This window comes from Metopolophium dirhodum, chromosome 4, assembly GCF_019925205.1.
Source record: "Metopolophium dirhodum isolate CAU chromosome 4, ASM1992520v1, whole genome shotgun sequence".
NCBI classification, from domain to species: domain Eukaryota; kingdom Metazoa; phylum Arthropoda; class Insecta; order Hemiptera; family Aphididae; genus Metopolophium; species Metopolophium dirhodum.
The window spans coordinates 24001732-24019688 of record NC_083563.1 but is presented as its reverse complement, the minus strand read 5'-3'; the positions used below and the strand labels follow the sequence as shown (position 1 = coordinate 24019688).

Sequence of the window (17957 nt, the reverse complement as noted above, 5' to 3'; positions counted from 1 at the left end):
CCATTAGTAGTTAAACAGATACAAAATATAAAAGAAAGTTTTTTCTTAAATAAATAGTATTAAATATTCTATGATCAAAGCAAGTTTAATAAAAACATTCAATTAATAAATATTAAATCCACCTTGTAATATATATTATTTATATATGCAAATACTGTGAAGATATTTTAGTTAAGTTAGTTGATTTTATGAATAACATATTCATCTATTGAAAAATATTATTAAATAATGCGAATTTAGTTCTTCATCACAAATATTATCAACATGAAATCAATCAATTTATTAAAAAATATATTTATTTTTATTTTTATTTCAAGCAATTACATGGTTTCTATACCATTTAATTCTATATAGTTAAATATTTAATGTATAATTTTTATAAACAAAATTATTCATCTAAATGTAGTCACTATTCAACAAAATATCAAAACATGAGTAAATATCAAAAAGGATGAAGCATTGATAACATTAATATTTTTCATTCATCAAATTCACTTTCTTTATTTGCTTGTTTTTTTTGTTCATCATAAAGAAAATTCATAAGCATTTCATCTTCTTTCATCTTTGCTTCTATTCTATATGGTTTTATCACATATCTAACAATCACCATCGATGCAAACCAACTTAAACCAACAAATGCTAGTATTTTGTTGAAATTACCAGTGAGTATACCACCGGGTTGTACAGTTTTGGCGTTCTTATTCATTCTTCCTGGAACAGTTGAATACACAAAATTAACACTTCTAACAAATTAGGGAAAAGGGGAAAAAAACAAATTTTGTGACAATCAAATCGACAACCAAATGGATCAAACAATTGAATTATATTATTAAACGCGAGACTGCAATTTACCAGTACATTTAATATTTTAAATAAGAGAAATTTCTGTTTTTACGAAAAAGACCACATGCCCAAATAAATGGACAGGGTTCGAAAATGACAAACCTTAATTTTCTTGGGACGTTCCTTGTCCAGCGACTCGAAAAATGGCTTCCAAACGTATACTCCGCCAAACACTCCTATTGCAGAAGCGAGAATAATTTTTGGCCAGGACAAGCTCCGTTGTCTAGTTAAGTATTTACGCATCGTATCAGTTGTAGAACATAATGTTCTGTAGGACGTATATTATGTCGGTTCGTACGGGCACAGTACACTATCAATACTCGGCCCATTCCCGTATGGTAGGGGGGCGGTGTGATAAACCGTTATCAGTGGCTTAGCGGCGGCCGTGAAACCGTTCGCAACATCAAGTAAGTGTTGATAACAAATTAATAGATAATAAAGTCTTTTACACGGGATGGACCTGGTTCTACCACGGCACGTCTATGCTATCACGGTCCACGCCGTCCACGGCAGGCTGTAAATGGAAGTTTATCAACAGCTGTATATCTTAGATAATTTATTAGTGTATGATCTAAGCTGAGCTGTAGATAGTCTTCTATCTACAAACAGTCGTGGGACGGACTCTTTTCCTCTGATAACAACGAACAGTGATCGTAATAAAAATAATAATTCAAATCGTCAATCGCCATATGGGCGGTAGTGGTCGGCGGGGCATTTTCTGGAGTCTGGAGTCTAAAGACCGTTGTAAATAAGAATAATATAATAGTAATAATAATAATCAAGGTAGGAAATCTCGGACTCGGACCTGTCGGCAATCCGACGTGGAGGATTAGTGCTTACTGGATTTATTATTATTATTATTTATTAATACCATACCTACGTGCGAGGTATGTACTTATATATTGTATGTATAAACAATATAATATTATTATTATGCGCGCGAGCGGCTACCGAGTCGACGGACGGACCACTACAACAACTCGTTTCGCTGGTGGAAGGGGCAAAATAAAATAACAAACAAGTGTTATTTTTTTCCGTTTAATCTTAGCTGATAGGCGGGATGCCGGAGCGGCGGTCCGCCGGTGGTTTTAATACGTCCGTTCAAGGTCACCGGCTCGCGCAGAGTGGTTAAGGTTAAGCGTTTACACGGACATGATGTCATAGTGACATCACTCACGTCGTAACCAGTTGTGTTGTTACTTGTTTGAGCGCGCACCGTGTGCGTACGCCGTGTCTCGCCCGTGCACGTTTAAAAACAGACACACGCACGCGTGCTAACAAACGGTTACACACCCGTAAAAATATTTCCAGAAAAAAACTCAGTTTATATTTTTCCACCCTTTTCCGACTAAATTTTGTCCGTTGCCCGGGGCCCTTTGCCCTGGTGCCCTATCGCTTAACGTCCGCCGTGCCGCGTCCGGATAAAAAAAGTGTTTTCAAGCTGTAGCGTACCGGCGATGTCGCATACATAGTGTGATAACGAGACGCCTCCGCCGAACGAAACACCTGTTGATCATCTCGAATGCGCGCGGGATACGCGACGTGTAAAATCCACGTAGTTCTCTCATCGCCGTTCGTCGGTCATTCGTTGCGTCGTTAGTACGGATTTCGGTTAATACAGTTTTACGAATGACAACGAAAAAAAACACCAGAAAAACTACTGCACAGCGTAAGTCACATCACGGATATTCAGTGTACCGTCTGATTTTTTTTAGATTCTAAGCGGAGCGATGTTGATTTTTAATTTACTTTTTACTTTTTTTTATTATTATTGTAAGTTGTTTGTGGGTCGTAATCGCCCGGACTGATAAGAGCGGTGAGCAGCGAGCACATATTAACATTTATACAACACGATTAGTCTTATCAGTTTACTTTTTTTTTCCCCCATTCACTGTCTTGTCTATTGGTTTGTTACATCAAAATGTAATCCGCTGTAGTTTTAATATTCGTGTTCGCGTAATGCAATTGGACAACACAGGCTCTCGTTAATGTTATATTGAAACATTATTATCGTTGTAAAACCATCATAGTTCCCAAACGCTAAATGTTATAGTTACCTATGTAAAAGATTATATTATTATTTATTATTCAAAAACGACTTAATCGTTACCAAATATAAATAATAATAATATTATAATTTAAAAAATATAAAACTATGTAATATAAAATTTCGTTCGTAAAACCTGCAACTAGGCGTACATTTATTATTTTTATTATAACATAAAAAAAAACACCTGTTGTGTATAAGAACAACATTATGTGTACATCGGATGACGGACTAGCACTAGCATAATATGGATTGACCGAAAAATCGTCTACCTATATTTTATATACCTTGCATCCATTAATTATTTATAATACATTATATTATATTATACTATACATATTATTTTATTTTAATATTTCATAAATAACGTGATTAAATGGAACCTTTTTACATTTAAAACAATGATACAGATGATACTTGTTGAATATAAATGTGTCATTTCTTATTATTTTATATTAAACATTCATATTTTGTTTATAAATTGTTAAGACGCTCAATGGTTTTTTTTAAGAAAAATATCTATTGCATCTATCATATTTTGTTCAAATTACCTACGTTTTTAATTTGGATTAAAGCTTAACTGTGGTCCATAGTTTATCATAGTACCTATATTTACTATTCTGTATTTTTGTTAAAATATATAAATATCCATAATATGGTAGGTACCTGTCTACAACATACCTATCTACATAATCGTAATATTTAATTACTTCGAATAGAAATGTTAATTTCTAAAAAAGTTTAAGATATAGGTACATACTCTAAAAAATGTACTTAAATTTTTACAAAAACTGGTATTTACACAGAAGCATTTGGTATTTGGTCCTTCTTTTTAAAACTATTAGGTAATGTAGATACAAAATAAATGATAATAAATAATAACGATTGCATTTGAATAACGAAGTGGAGCAATTTCTACCATGCACCATAAATTAAAAAAAGGTAGGCAAGTGGATGTCGCTCTGCTGTACAGTAGGTTACAAATGGGTTACTGTAATGGATGGTGTTAAATTTGAATTCAATGATGTAATATCATTATATAAGGAAAACGATTCTGAGCAAAGACGGTCAATCAGCCTATGATATTACTAAGTATATATTTGATGATATTATTGTAAATAAAGTAATTTATATATAACCTATACTTACGTGGAATCTTGTTTTAAATTTTCAATCCGTAGATATAAAAATTAGACATTTTATACATTTTTAATTACAAAATAATTATTAAATTTTAAATTTGATAAATCTTGTCAAAATTTGAACTTTAAATGCTTATAAAAAAAAATTGTGCCTATGTATTTTTAATATTTTTCAACTGCTATTAGAACGATATATCAGAAGCCTTATATTACATTTTTACGCTTTTTTACCCAACACATTTTATTGACAATTATTGAAAAAAATTGAAAACGGACAAGTCCGTAAACATCTCAAAAAGAGTCAAAATATTTTCAAAATTTTATGGTGTATAGGAAATGAAAATATAAACATTCAGTGAAATTTTTATGTATCTAAAGTTATTCGCTTATGAATTACAACAAAATAACAAAATCGAGAGAATATCCAGAGAATATCCAATATTGTAAAAATATGAACTTCAAACGTTCATAAAAATTTAACTTGATTTGCTTGTAAACATTTTTTTGTTGATAAAGATAGACGATCTTATTAGGAATGTTGTATTAAATTTTCAAAACTTAGATTTAAATAGAAAATTGTTTATGAATTTCTAACTCAAAATAATTTGCAAATTTTCGTCATTTTTACGTATTTTGTCAATTTTTGAATTTTAAATGCCTTTGAAACAATATACAAGGAGCCTTCTATTAAATTTTCAAGCTTTTTTAACATATAACATTTAAAATTTTATTGAATTTATAGAAAAAAAACTAAAAAAATGGAAACTGAAAATGTCCGTAAACAGCTCAAAATAAGTCAAAATATTTGGAAAATGCTATGGTGTATAGAAAATGCTAATATTAACATTCAGTCAAAATTTCATGTACCTACGATCATTTGTTTTAGAGTTGCACCAAAAACCAAAATCGATTTTTTCGAAAACAGATTTTGCGTAAAAATTCCCGTTTTTCCTTAATTTTTCTTTTGTTTTTCACGTCGATTTTGTAAACTACTGGGAAATTTTTTCCTCCGACCCACAAAGTACCAACTAGATTCACTTTCCTATCAGAAAAGTTACTTTTGAAGAAAATCTAAGCACTTTAAGTGTTCTAAAAGGTGATGACAGACACAAAAAAAAAACACATCATTGTAAAATCAATACATTCATCGCTTCGCTCAGAATCTAAAATATAATTTTGAAGACTTAGATTACATATTTTTTTTTGTGAAACTATTGCATTCAAAAAAAAATTCTGAGATAAACACATAAAGTCTACATTTTTTCAATAAATATCTGTAGTAAAAAAAGAAAACAATTTCCTTTCCTTTCCTTTCAGCTTTCAAGTCTCAGGACTTTTTTTAATATTGTTTTCAATAATACTCCGATAGAAATTTTTGTCGTATTGCAGTCTAATAGATTTCTAGTAATTTTCCATTGAATTAATTTTTAGTTTCTAGGTGAAACAACCAACAATGAATGTATTGATTTAATGTTACTGCATTTTTTTGTGATCACCTCATTTTAGGTTAGAATAAGCTAGGATGAGTGCTCAAAAAGTTTCAAATAGCCCATTTATCGATTTGAAATTTAGTCCAGTTGATACTCAGAAAAGACAATTTTTCAAGTTTTAAAATACTGTATATTTTGGTAAATAATAATTTGTTCTCTTTTAGTCCTTTAATATATATCAAATTTCAAAATATACTTCTATTATTACAAGCTATAGTTAAATATTATTATATTTTAAAATTGTGATTTCCTTTATTATATTGTACCTATACTATATTATTATTACGTTATATTTATGTATAGTAATTGAATACACATACACATTAAGTATATATATAAATACAGAGAGTACCGATTGAAATTTATAAATAAATATTATATACCTATACAATATACTTATATAATAAATAGTTCTCTTTGGCTAGTTAATCTAGAATTAAGATAAATATTAAATGCACTATTTAAGTATTTGAATGTAGGTACGTAAATATGTCTCTGTTAATTAACGTGCACGGACTCATACTTATAAGTGATAACAGATAATAATATTCTTTTGTACAATAATCAAAAATATTTGTAGTACCTATTAAAATGCTTTAGAACATATTTTATGTAATTATGTCAAAAGATAATTGGTTATGATTTTGATAATTCACACATTTTAGTTAAAATCTCCAAAACACCATGTTATAATATTGTAATAATTACATAATATATTATAATATTAAGGGTACCAGTTTTTCAAATTTTCCACAATTTTATAAAATTTGAAATTGAAATTTTATATTTTAGTTGTCACCTCAATTATTAGACTTTTCCACTAATCTACTACCCGATACCTATTTAGAGGGGTTGATAGGGTGTATTATATCGAAAAAAATGACTTTACGGGAATAACTCTCAAACTTTGTAGAATTGTTGGATTTTGATAACTTTTTTTATCTGAAAGAAGAAGACTTCCTATCGCTTGCATCGGTCTCTGATTTTGTATTTTATTTCAAATAATTGTATTAAAAAATTTGAAAAAAATTATTTTTATCTTGTATTTTTTTAGATATATTATAAAGTTTGAGAATAAAATATTGAAAAACAGAGATCGATGCGGGCTGTAGACTATTTCCCAATTATAATATATCTACCAATTAAAAAAAAAATTATGAAATTTGGTTGATTCTACAAGGCGATATTGTTATTCCCGCAGTGTATTTTTGAGGACAAAATAGCATCGACACCGGGCGCCTTAAGGTAATACTAAAATGTATCTATTAATTTGATAAATCATTGTAACTTCTAAAATATATGTTGGATCAAATACAATTTATTTGTGAAATATATACAGTGACGTAGCCAAGATTTTTAATTTGTTTGTGGCGAGGGGAGGGTTAATGATTATTTTGATTGAGTTCATCCCCCGACCCCCCACCAAATGTAGAAAAGTATTTTCATACATATGAATTAAAAACTATTATAACAATAATGTCTACTTGCTCTACTCTAACAGCTGCTTCCTCTTGGAAGAATTTTGAGCAAAGGCAGTAATTATTTAACTCTCATTAATATCTTTGTTTTTTGATTCATATCTATTGGTCAAAGTTAACTCATTAATTCTATTTCCGGCCATATGTTGTTAAGAACCAACATTCTAAAGGGATACCTACCTGCAGTGTACTTGGATCATATTACACAATACATTGTAATTATGATCTAAGCCTGTGTATTTTATACTATAGTCTATAGTACCTAGTACCTAAAATATTCAAGTATATGCTATCTTTTTTTAATAAAGTTGTTATCTTGGTTGTTAAAAAAAATGATTAACTTGAGATATGATAATGTAACATATAAGTTAAATTAAGTGATAAAATGTGATTGTTCAATTGTTGTTTGTTTACGATTATGTAACACCCGCCTACAAATAGTTAATACCTACTTAAGTCTTGAAATACTAATTAGTATATTATGTATATAAAAACTGCCTATGCGGGGGGGCCTAAAGCCCTCTTACCCCTTCACAACGCCATTCATTATACATAATTATTATGGCTGCAATATTGCACTATACCAGCGATTCCCAACTTTTTTAGTTATACGGACCACCAATTATGTAAAAAAAATGTTGAGGCCCACTGACCTAATATACAGGTATAAAAATATAAAATATAAACACACTCAAATAAGTCGGTAGAAGAACTATAGACATCAGACGTGTATAAAATCATATACAAATCTCGATCTTGATGCCAATTAAAATTTGCTGACCCTTGGCTTAGATTCTCGACCAGCGACCGCGGCCCAGTACCACATTGCCGGCGGACAACAAGTGGGCCGCGGCCCATGTGTTGGGAACCGCTGCACCATACTATTGTTTACTACGGTAGAATAATAATCTTTTCATAATTTTTTCTAAAGATAGGTCATAGGTAAATGTATTTATGTATAAATGTATTAACGTTAGATAGATAAATATAAATACTCGTATATACTATATAATGACTTATAAAAAGTATAAAGGCTGCGACGCAGCCGACCCGAGTTCGATACCTTAGCCGCGGGTGGCATTTTTCTTGGGGCAAGTCACGGTGTCCGGAGAACAAGTGTCGCCATTTCCCCACCCGGGGCACGGCAGAAACCTACGGGTGCCCCATTAGAAATTCTGCCAAAACACAACACACACGTGTACCAACCTACTACCCAATTTAAAAACCTACAGTGCCCTCCCCCACACCCAATGGCCTATGTTGCCGCGGGTTACCCAATAAAAAAAAAAAAAAAGTATTAAATTAAGTTCTAGGTTCTAGTCTTAAAAACAATTTAATGTTTCTAATCAAAATGTACTTATTTTAGGTAAAGCTTTCAGTTTTAGTGATTTAGTGCCTATGTACCTAAATTGTACGAATTTATAAATTTAAATACCAATTACAATTATATATTTATTCGTGGTACGATATCAAAAGTAGTTGTTTATTTTCAAAATCAGTTAATAACTCAGAAATATGAATCCATTCATACCTACTGCATGAAAATCCTTTATCGCAGAAATGAAACGTGCCGATTAATTATTTTTATATCAGATAAGTATAAAATAAAAAATATTACATATTATTTTTAAATTAATAATAATGTTTTTAAAATATATTACGATTACTGATTAGTGATTAATGAAATTTATCTTTTTTTATGTACCTATGCATATTTATAGTTATCATATACTGCATATCGATAATAATAATATTAATAAGCTAATAAACTGCGCAATATAATATCCAAAATGTATAAAACTTCAAATTACTATTTTGAATATTTGATGGTACCTATATTACCTAAATATAAAGGATAATATTTTAGTTATCAATTAAACAACATAAAACCATGAAAAAGGTATGTTTTCATTAAAAAGTAAAACACTTAAAAAATAGTATAATTTGTTTTCAAAGTGAATATTTAAAACTCAAAAAACACCCATTTTTACCATCGTAATATATCATACCATGTATAATCATTAAAATGAAGTATTAAATTATTTTATGGACACTATAGCAGTTCATAGCCCTATTGTTCGTGTAAAGAATTTGAACATTAAGATACCTCCTAATATTATAATAAAATGTTATGTTAAAAGGTTTGAATTCTTTTCTTGTTAACTTTGACTAATTAATCATGTTATTTTAGACACCTCGGGTTACTTGACACGGATACAGCAAGAATTTGTCCGGACTGCGATATTATCTTTTTGTTTCACCTTCCTGTGTGCTTCGGGGTGTATAAATGTGCTTGAGGCCCTCCCCCCCGTGCACGCAATCGAACCGGTTGATCCGGTCTTCTCTTGTATGCAAATTGCATACAGCCGGCCGGCGTATACTGATTTTTTTGCGCGACTTAATATCATAACCAGTGACTCCGCCTTAAAAGTATCCGTCACTCGTGGACCGTTAGCATTACATATATTATCCTGAGGCCGATTTGTATTTTTGTTTAATTTTCCAATGTATTTATAATGTAACTTAAGTTAATTTGCAAATATTGCTTATACATTTGTATTTGTACACTAAAACTATAAAAAATAACAACAGAAAATTGTAAGTACTGTTCATTATTTTAACGTTATACAACCTAAATTCAGTGTCGATATGCTTGCCTCAAGCTCGACCAAAATTCCTTTTATTATTTAAATTCCTATTATTTTTCAGTTTAAAATTGGTCAATATTTTTGATTCATTATTGTGTTAAATTCACAAAATAATAACATTTGTATAAAGAAATGTTTTTTTTAACAAAATGCTTTATTAAAAATAAATTATTTTAAATTATTTTTCATCGGTTACATTGGTGAATAATAAGCATAATTTATTGATAAAATAATGAGAAATAATGACATGAAAGAGAGAGAGGCCTCCCAACGGAGGTAGGTACATCGTGATGAAATATTATAGTTATGATAATAATAATAAAAATAGTAATTATATTCAATATTAATATTATATTGCATTTTTAGTTTTATTCTAAAATGCATCAGATTCCAAAACTATTAGAATAAATACAAAATATATTTTTACGCATTAGCAATATGTTATTTTGACCTATTAAGTATGTACCTATAGTTTATAGTTCATACTATAGATACCACCTATAGCCTATAATCGACTCAGTCTATAAGTAAAATTTTACTTTATTTTTGTAAACGGGTAAGCATAATTAGGTACTAATTATGAATAAAGTTAACGAATAAAAACAAATATTTTAAAGAGGATATAAAAATAATAATAACGCAGTATAAACAAGAAAGTATTTTTTTTTGTTTATTACCTTTATAATTTCAAACATTTTATATAATTAGGTAGGTACTTGCGTACCTATTTAAATGATAATAGTTTTAAAAATATTTAATCATTCAATGTGCTAAAATACTCCCACCCTCCAGCTTGTTGCGCTTATGTTAGGACGTAAGACATGAAACAAGAACTGTCTTAAAAAAATATGTATTGGGTGTATATAGACGTATAGTCACTATTATAATAATAAGTAATACATGTATCTATAACAATATAATTATAAAATATTACAAAAATAGTTCTAGATATTACACGTTTGCGTGGATCTTTTATAAGCTGTTTATTTCGGTTGAAGAACTAATTCGTTTTCATGTGGCTATAACACTTCCCTACTTAGTAGTTATGTCAGTTATGAACTTATAGCTTTTAACTAGGGCTGAGGATTTATGATGCTTAATAATTTCAAAATATGCATGTACTTATATTCACTTAAAAATAAGAAATATGCACTAATGTCTTAAAGTATGCTCAAAAATATGTTAGTACTCAATGTTCATTATTAGAAATAAAAATATTTAAAAAATATAATAAATTGTATTTATAAGAAAAAATGTATTTTGAAAATGCTAATTAAATGAAAATTATTTTTATTAAAATGCATTAAAAATTAATTTATTTCTTCATCATTTACATCGTATTATGACGGACAACTACAATTTATTTCCAAACCCGGTGTTATCGGTTCTGTCATTGACCGGATACGATTTTGGAATACCTAGTAAAATTATTATTTGTATACAGACATTTCTTCAAATGTGTTTTTCTTTGTCCAAACTCGTCCGACCAAACCCAAACAAATCTTCACTATGTATACTGTATAGACAAATTGCAAAATATTTTTTTAATTTTTCTAATATATACTTTAATACGCATTTATATAAGTACATTTATGATAAAATATGCAAAATGCAATTTCGAATATAGCCAACTATAGTGTTATATGAAACATATTTTTGGATAAATCTAATTGCAACCTTTCTAGACAAATATGAAAAAAACTAGACGTAATAACTTAACCGTCTTGCCCTACATGAGTTTTTATTATTTAAACTGATGGATAATTTCGATTTAAACAGTTTGAGTAAGCATACTCAACAATTAAGAACAGTTGACCCTGTCTGGACCTTGCGAAAAGCACATCAAGATTTTTGAGGTGATTAAAATATAAATAATATATAATATCTTGTAACAAATACCAACAAGACGTACCTAGGTAGTGTCATATACACATATATTTACTATATATCGATAGCGGTTACAGGTCTACTTGAAACCTTTAGAACACTCCTAGTCTCCTTCTAAAATAAATAATGGACTCAGAAAAAATGTAGGTAAACTTTGATTTTTATTTTCGATTGCATAAATATATTATATAATAACATAATATCATTGAGTAGTCAATAATAATTTACAATAAATTAAAAATGTATTCAATATAATCAGACCTTAATCAAAAGTAAATTTTGTGTTAAAAACTAATAATTTACGAAAATGTATTAAAAATATTTATTTGTTATACAATATTGTGTATACATTCTTTCTGTTAAATACTGCTATATACATCATTCCAATTTTATTTATAGAGATTATACTAAGTTTTTAATTTGTAAATATTAACTCGAGAAGAAAGAAAAGAATTTGCCTTAAATAATACCGGAACTATTTGTAAGGTCGTTGGGCGGTAGGGATGAATAGTGAAGAAAGCACAGAAGCACGCAACAAGGAGCCCTGATGTTACTAGTTACAGTTTACTTTACCTATAGGTAGTCACAGCAAAGACTAAACATGAAACCTATACAAATATGATTTAACATTGACAATTTTAAAGAATTTACCACAATTTATAATATATAGTTTCAAAAATTATTGAATCATACTAGAGTTTTCTTTAAAAAAAATCTTTGAGGTTTATGTCCATTATTACATTACAGCAATCACATTATTCTTATGAACAGTAATACAAATATACATAATAATTAATATTAGGCACACTTGATAATAAAATGTTAACTTGACAAATAAAAAAAGTGGGCAAGTGGATGTCGCTCTGCTGTACAGTAGATTATGAGTGGGTCACTGTAATGGATGGTGTTAAATATGGATGGTGTATAAATGGTATTTTTAATTACAAAATAATTATTAAATTTTAAATTTGATAAATCTTGTCAAAATTTGAACTTTAAATACTTATAAAAAAAAAATTGTGCCTATGTATTTTTAATATTTTTCAACTGCTATTAAAACGATATATCAGGAGCCTTATATTACATTTTTACGCTTTTTTACCCAACAAATTGTATTGACAATTATAGAAAAAAAAACTATCGATTTTTTCGAAAACAGATTTTGCGTAAAAATTCCCGTTTTTCCTTAATTTTTCTTTTGTTTTTCACGTCGATTTTGTAAACTACTGGCAAATTTTTTCTTTCGACCCCCCAAAGTACCAACTAGATTCACTTTCCTTTCAGAAAAGTTACTTTTGAAGAAAATCCCAGCATTTTTACTGTCCTAAAAGGTGATAACAGACACAAAAATAAAAAAAAAAAAACACACATCAAAGTAAAATCAATACATTCTTCGCTCCGCTCAGAATCTAAAAAAATACTAAACTTTACGTATTATTTGTATTAAAGTAGAATAATATAGTAATGTAGAATAATTTATTTTATGTTTGTAAATACAAACAACTACACTGAATAATGGCCGATATCGGATTAAGGGTACTACGACCTATACTGAATTATTATCATTGAAAAAATAAAAATATTTAGCCAGGACAAATTATTTTGAATCTAATAACTAAAATTTCATATTTTGCTTTTATTTTCTTATAATGATAGGATTAATTCTTATAATGATAGGACTAATAAATTACGAAACCTTCAATTCGTACCTATAGCTAAAGCTATGTGCGTTAGAAAATACACGCTACACAACGATTTCATCATTCAAATGTTTATAATCTGTATATTGGCATCCAATTACTTTGAGCAATTTCATAAAAATATCCACAATCACCCAAACCCTCTTATTTATAATTTTGATTCTAAAACAGGGCCGGTCTCTAACTTTTCTTTACGGCTGGCCAAAGCCAATTCGGTGATGCTTTGGCATCATGGGCCAAATTTTTTTAGATAGGGATAGAGATGAAATTGAAGATGTATAAGAATTATTTTTAGTGATTATTATATTAAAAACAATAAAAACTAATATATTTTCAAAACGTCAATTAGCTTGGCGGACCTTAGGTCACTGCTCTAACACATTACCAGACAATAATTGTTGTCATCTCTTCCGTTAGAAATTGCCCACAGTCCACGGATCTCCTCTCCATATAATTTTAAAAAAACTTCCTTGAAGCTATATTACTGTACTCTCTCGTCTATCACGCCACGGACACCACGTCTTGTGTTAGAAAGAAAGAAGTTAGTATCATCATAGAATAATCCTAAATGGTATAAAAATCAAAGAATTTGATTATATATAGTTTTAAAGTGTACCTATACCTTTTTATAATTTACATTATTAACGGATGAAATGTCGTTGGTGAGTTTGGGCAAATAACCTAGTATAATATTATATTGTAGCATGTATGCGTTTGAGTTCATGAAACAACTAAATGGGAAAACCAAACGCTCATACAAATCCATTACGATTTTTGAAATTAATAATACTATTAGGTATAACTTATAATATAATGTATATGGACATATTTTATCTGTGTATAGTTGTTAAAGAGGCCACACACCGATATGTAGGTGCCGACATATCTTTTAAATTAATTTAAATAACATTTTCAGTTTAATATTTTTATTGATGTATTATCTATTTTAAAGGTACACTGTAAAATGTTATTTTTACCAATGTAATCTGATACAAGACGAAAGTAAAATATTGTACGCCATTTTAAAATAACCTTTGTGAAACACGTGGTTAATAGGTCATGTTATTAGAAACATTCTGGAATCTCACTTGTGAGTTGTGGTTATACTTTTATCATAAGTTATAACCGATTGGCAAGCCTATTCATATAAGCTTAATACATATTAAGCTAATTATTAAATTTATATATCAGTCAAACTGCATAGAGATGCAATGGAAGATTGAATAATATAGACTTTTATTCAAAATATTGTTGTTTCGCATACGTTTTATTCATATTGTACATGTAGACATGTAGTCATATAACTTCATCAGCACAAATGAACGTTGATAAGAATTAATTAGTGTTTAGTTCATATCCCAGTGAAAGGTAGTGCGAAGTACAAAAGTTGCCAGTTAGTTATAATCACACAATTGTTCGAACGTGAGTTTATTACTTGTACAGGTAGGTACCAGCTATTTTTGCAGCTGAGCCATTCGATTAATTATTTGAATATTTCTTCAAAAGTCACACATACTTATACGCTCCGAATTGGATAAAAATATGTAGGTATTAATGTAGTAGTTTATAATATATTTTAAATAATAAAGAAAACTATAATTTTCACTACATGAACCACAAGTACATAACATAAGTACATATATGTAGTATTGAATGCCTATAGTCTTATATCAAGATGTGTTTCTTTTATAATTAAAAATGTATAATGTTATTTAATATTCTGAAAATTCATAAAAAAAACCAATTTACCTACTTTAACATAAAACCTAAAAATCAAACTTACTATTAATAATGTATTAATAAAGTATATAACATAATATAAAAACCGAAATTCCTACTTGTGTAAAATGAACACAAACAAAATAAAGTTTTGAGGTAACTGAAAATTGTGCATTTTAAAACTTACGTAGAATAATGAATTTGTTTGAGTAAAGTTTGCCAACTTTATTGTAAATTTTAGTACTAAATAAATATTATAATACCCTTTAAAAAATTATAACTGTTGTCTGTTAATGAGTATTAATAAAAAAAAACCTCATAACTTACGTTCTTCGTCTATTAAATTGAACAATTTTCCATTATTTTATATTTTATTATGTTAATTTTTAATCATCTGTATAATTATTAATTTGAAAATATGTAATAAATTGGTCTGAAAATGAAGCCTAATAATCCATTAATCTTGTAACTTAAAAAGAAAAATACTGAATTAGTTAATAAAGCTTACAATATTTAAATAATAATATAATAACCATATTTGTTGTTAAGCTTATTATCTACTACTAATAATAATAATAAAAAAAAATAAAAAAAATTCAAATAAATATTTAAAAACATTAGATTTATTTTTGTATAGTAAAATACGTATCATGACTATTTTTTTAAAAAATAATATTTAAATAATGCATACTGCATACTCATGCATTATATGATTATAAGATTATTATTAAATTTATTATTTTATTAACATATACTAGTAGTTGAGTAGTAGTATAATATCTAAGAAGCATACTACAGTAGTTGTACTACACAATATGGAGATTACGTAATACATAAACAACTGAAAAAATAGTTTAATAATTCAAATTGAATGATAAATCTCTTATTATTATTATGCCACCTAGGTACATATTCAAAAGTGATACCAACAGACATTTACCTAAAAATGATTTGCCCAAATCGCCTGAGATGCCGTGGTTCACAATAAAAATAAAAAACATAAGTATAGATGTTATGCATAAGTATAATATACAGTGTACACTTTAATTCGATATTTTATATAATAGACAAGAGTACCTTAATATGTTGATAAAATAATACATATTAAGAACACATATAAACATTTAGTACAGAATTTAAACACTAAAATACCTATATTATAATTATATACATGTATATTGTATATATATATATGAAATAAATAATTTCCTATTTACCGGCATAATTAATACAAAGGAGATATTTAAAATATGAGTATTCTTATCTTTGTAACAATTTCAGTAGGTAACTATATCTATATAGTTATATTATCTAGTAAGTCAATTTGACTTAGACATTTTACTGTAAACGTGTTTTGGTAATAATATTATTTGACTTAAGATTTATTATTTGATTAATATGCAATAACACTTCACACTTGAATATTAAGTATTATGAAGATATTATAAACATATAGACTATAGAGTGAATTAAATTAAAAACATTTAACTGGCGAATGACGATCATTTGCAATATATAATAAGGCGAAAATTAGAAATTGTAACTGTACAATTTTAAATTATCTCTTTAGTATTGTTATAAATAATAATAACATGTTTAATGTTTACATTTGAGTTCATAAAATACCTAATAATATTTGTATCCAAAAATTGGTAATAACTTAAAATAAATTACCATTATTAATATTTAATAAAGTTATCAATATTATAGATAATTGATATTCTACAATACAAATATACAATATTAAATGTTCACATTGGTTTTAAATGTTCAATTGTCATTTAAACAATTTAAAATGTATGTATTTTTCAAATGTTTCATGAAATTACAATTGTATATCATAAAAACTAACAAACTTAGGCATCTTTTAAATATTTATTAGATTTTCTTCATAATAAATTATTTTATTCTATTGACTTGTAGGTATATTGCTTTTAACTCCCACGTAAAAGATAATTGGATTTTTGGTAAATATAGGTAATATGTACTACTTCAAATACACCAAACACCAATCAGAAATATTAATTAACAGTTATATTTTTAATTCAACGGAGCTATGATTTCATGAGGATTTTTAGGGATTTTAAAAACAATTAATTAATGAAAATATTATTATTTAACAATTTTCGGGGGAGTACAACCATAATATAAGAATGATAGGACATAAGAACTCATCAGTAGAAAATTTAGTGATACGTTTTTAATGTTATATGGGGCCAATGCCCAAAAATTGATATGATAATTGATAAATGATAATAAATAACATTACCTAATGATTAATTAGTAATAATTAACGATCTATATTATTCTATATTCTAATTACAATTAATTATGTACGCAAAGTTTAGAGTAATTTGAGTATTCCAATTTCCATTTTCAGGCACAACAATCAAAATACAAATTTGAAATTGACAAATATTGTAAACAGATTTGGACATAACCTTAAAAAAAGCCCCATATCGTCTTTCTCTCTTAACGTTCTCTCTTCCCCAAAAAAGCACACGGCCCCATATGAAACTGGTATAGGCATGTCCTATCCATTCTTATATTATCTATGGGTACAACAACTAACCAACCCTCCGGATACGCCACTGGTTGAGAGTATTTGTTTCATATTATATTTAGCTCTACTTTCTACAGTTGCCTGTTAGAAATTTAATAATACATTGTTCTCAGCCAAGTATTATTCCCTAACGATTTTTCTAAATGATCCACATGGAAAGGTATTAATGTTTGTAAAAATTTTTTCGTCACGCCTGCACCGAAAATTTAGTTTTCGATTACGTTGAAACGTTGGAAAACGACCTTTTTCCGTCCAGCGGGCGGTAAAGTGGGTATCCCTAATAATGCCGGGTGGTAAAGTGGAAATCCCCAAAAGTGCTGGGCGCACATATCACGCACGTATCCCCTGCATAACCAGACGCTGAAATCTATACCACGGTCCTTTCTATAAACATACACTTTTGGTTACATCTTGCATTCATATTATAACCTCCATGCATG

The 17957-nt window shown here is 28.3% G+C and overlaps 1 protein-coding gene and 1 long non-coding RNA gene across 2 annotated transcripts in view; one reads left to right on the top strand and one right to left on the bottom strand.

Moving 5' to 3' along the window:
• Positions 1-270: 270 nt before the first annotated feature.
• LOC132942562 (uncharacterized) lies at positions 271-1675 on the bottom strand. Its single transcript, XR_009664295.1, has 2 exons — positions 946-1675; positions 271-711 (listed from the first exon to the last, which is right to left on the bottom strand). It is a non-coding gene; the product is annotated as an uncharacterized LOC132942562 (long non-coding RNA).
• A 374-nt stretch (positions 1676-2049) lies between these two features.
• The window catches only part of LOC132942561 (myocyte-specific enhancer factor 2-like), an 85550-nt gene continuing 69642 nt past the window's right edge, over positions 2050-17957 (top strand). Inside the window, exon 1 of the mRNA XM_061011100.1 lies at positions 2050-2512. The gene's annotated coding sequence lies outside the window, so the exon portion shown is untranslated. The remainder of the gene's footprint in view (positions 2513-17957) is intronic.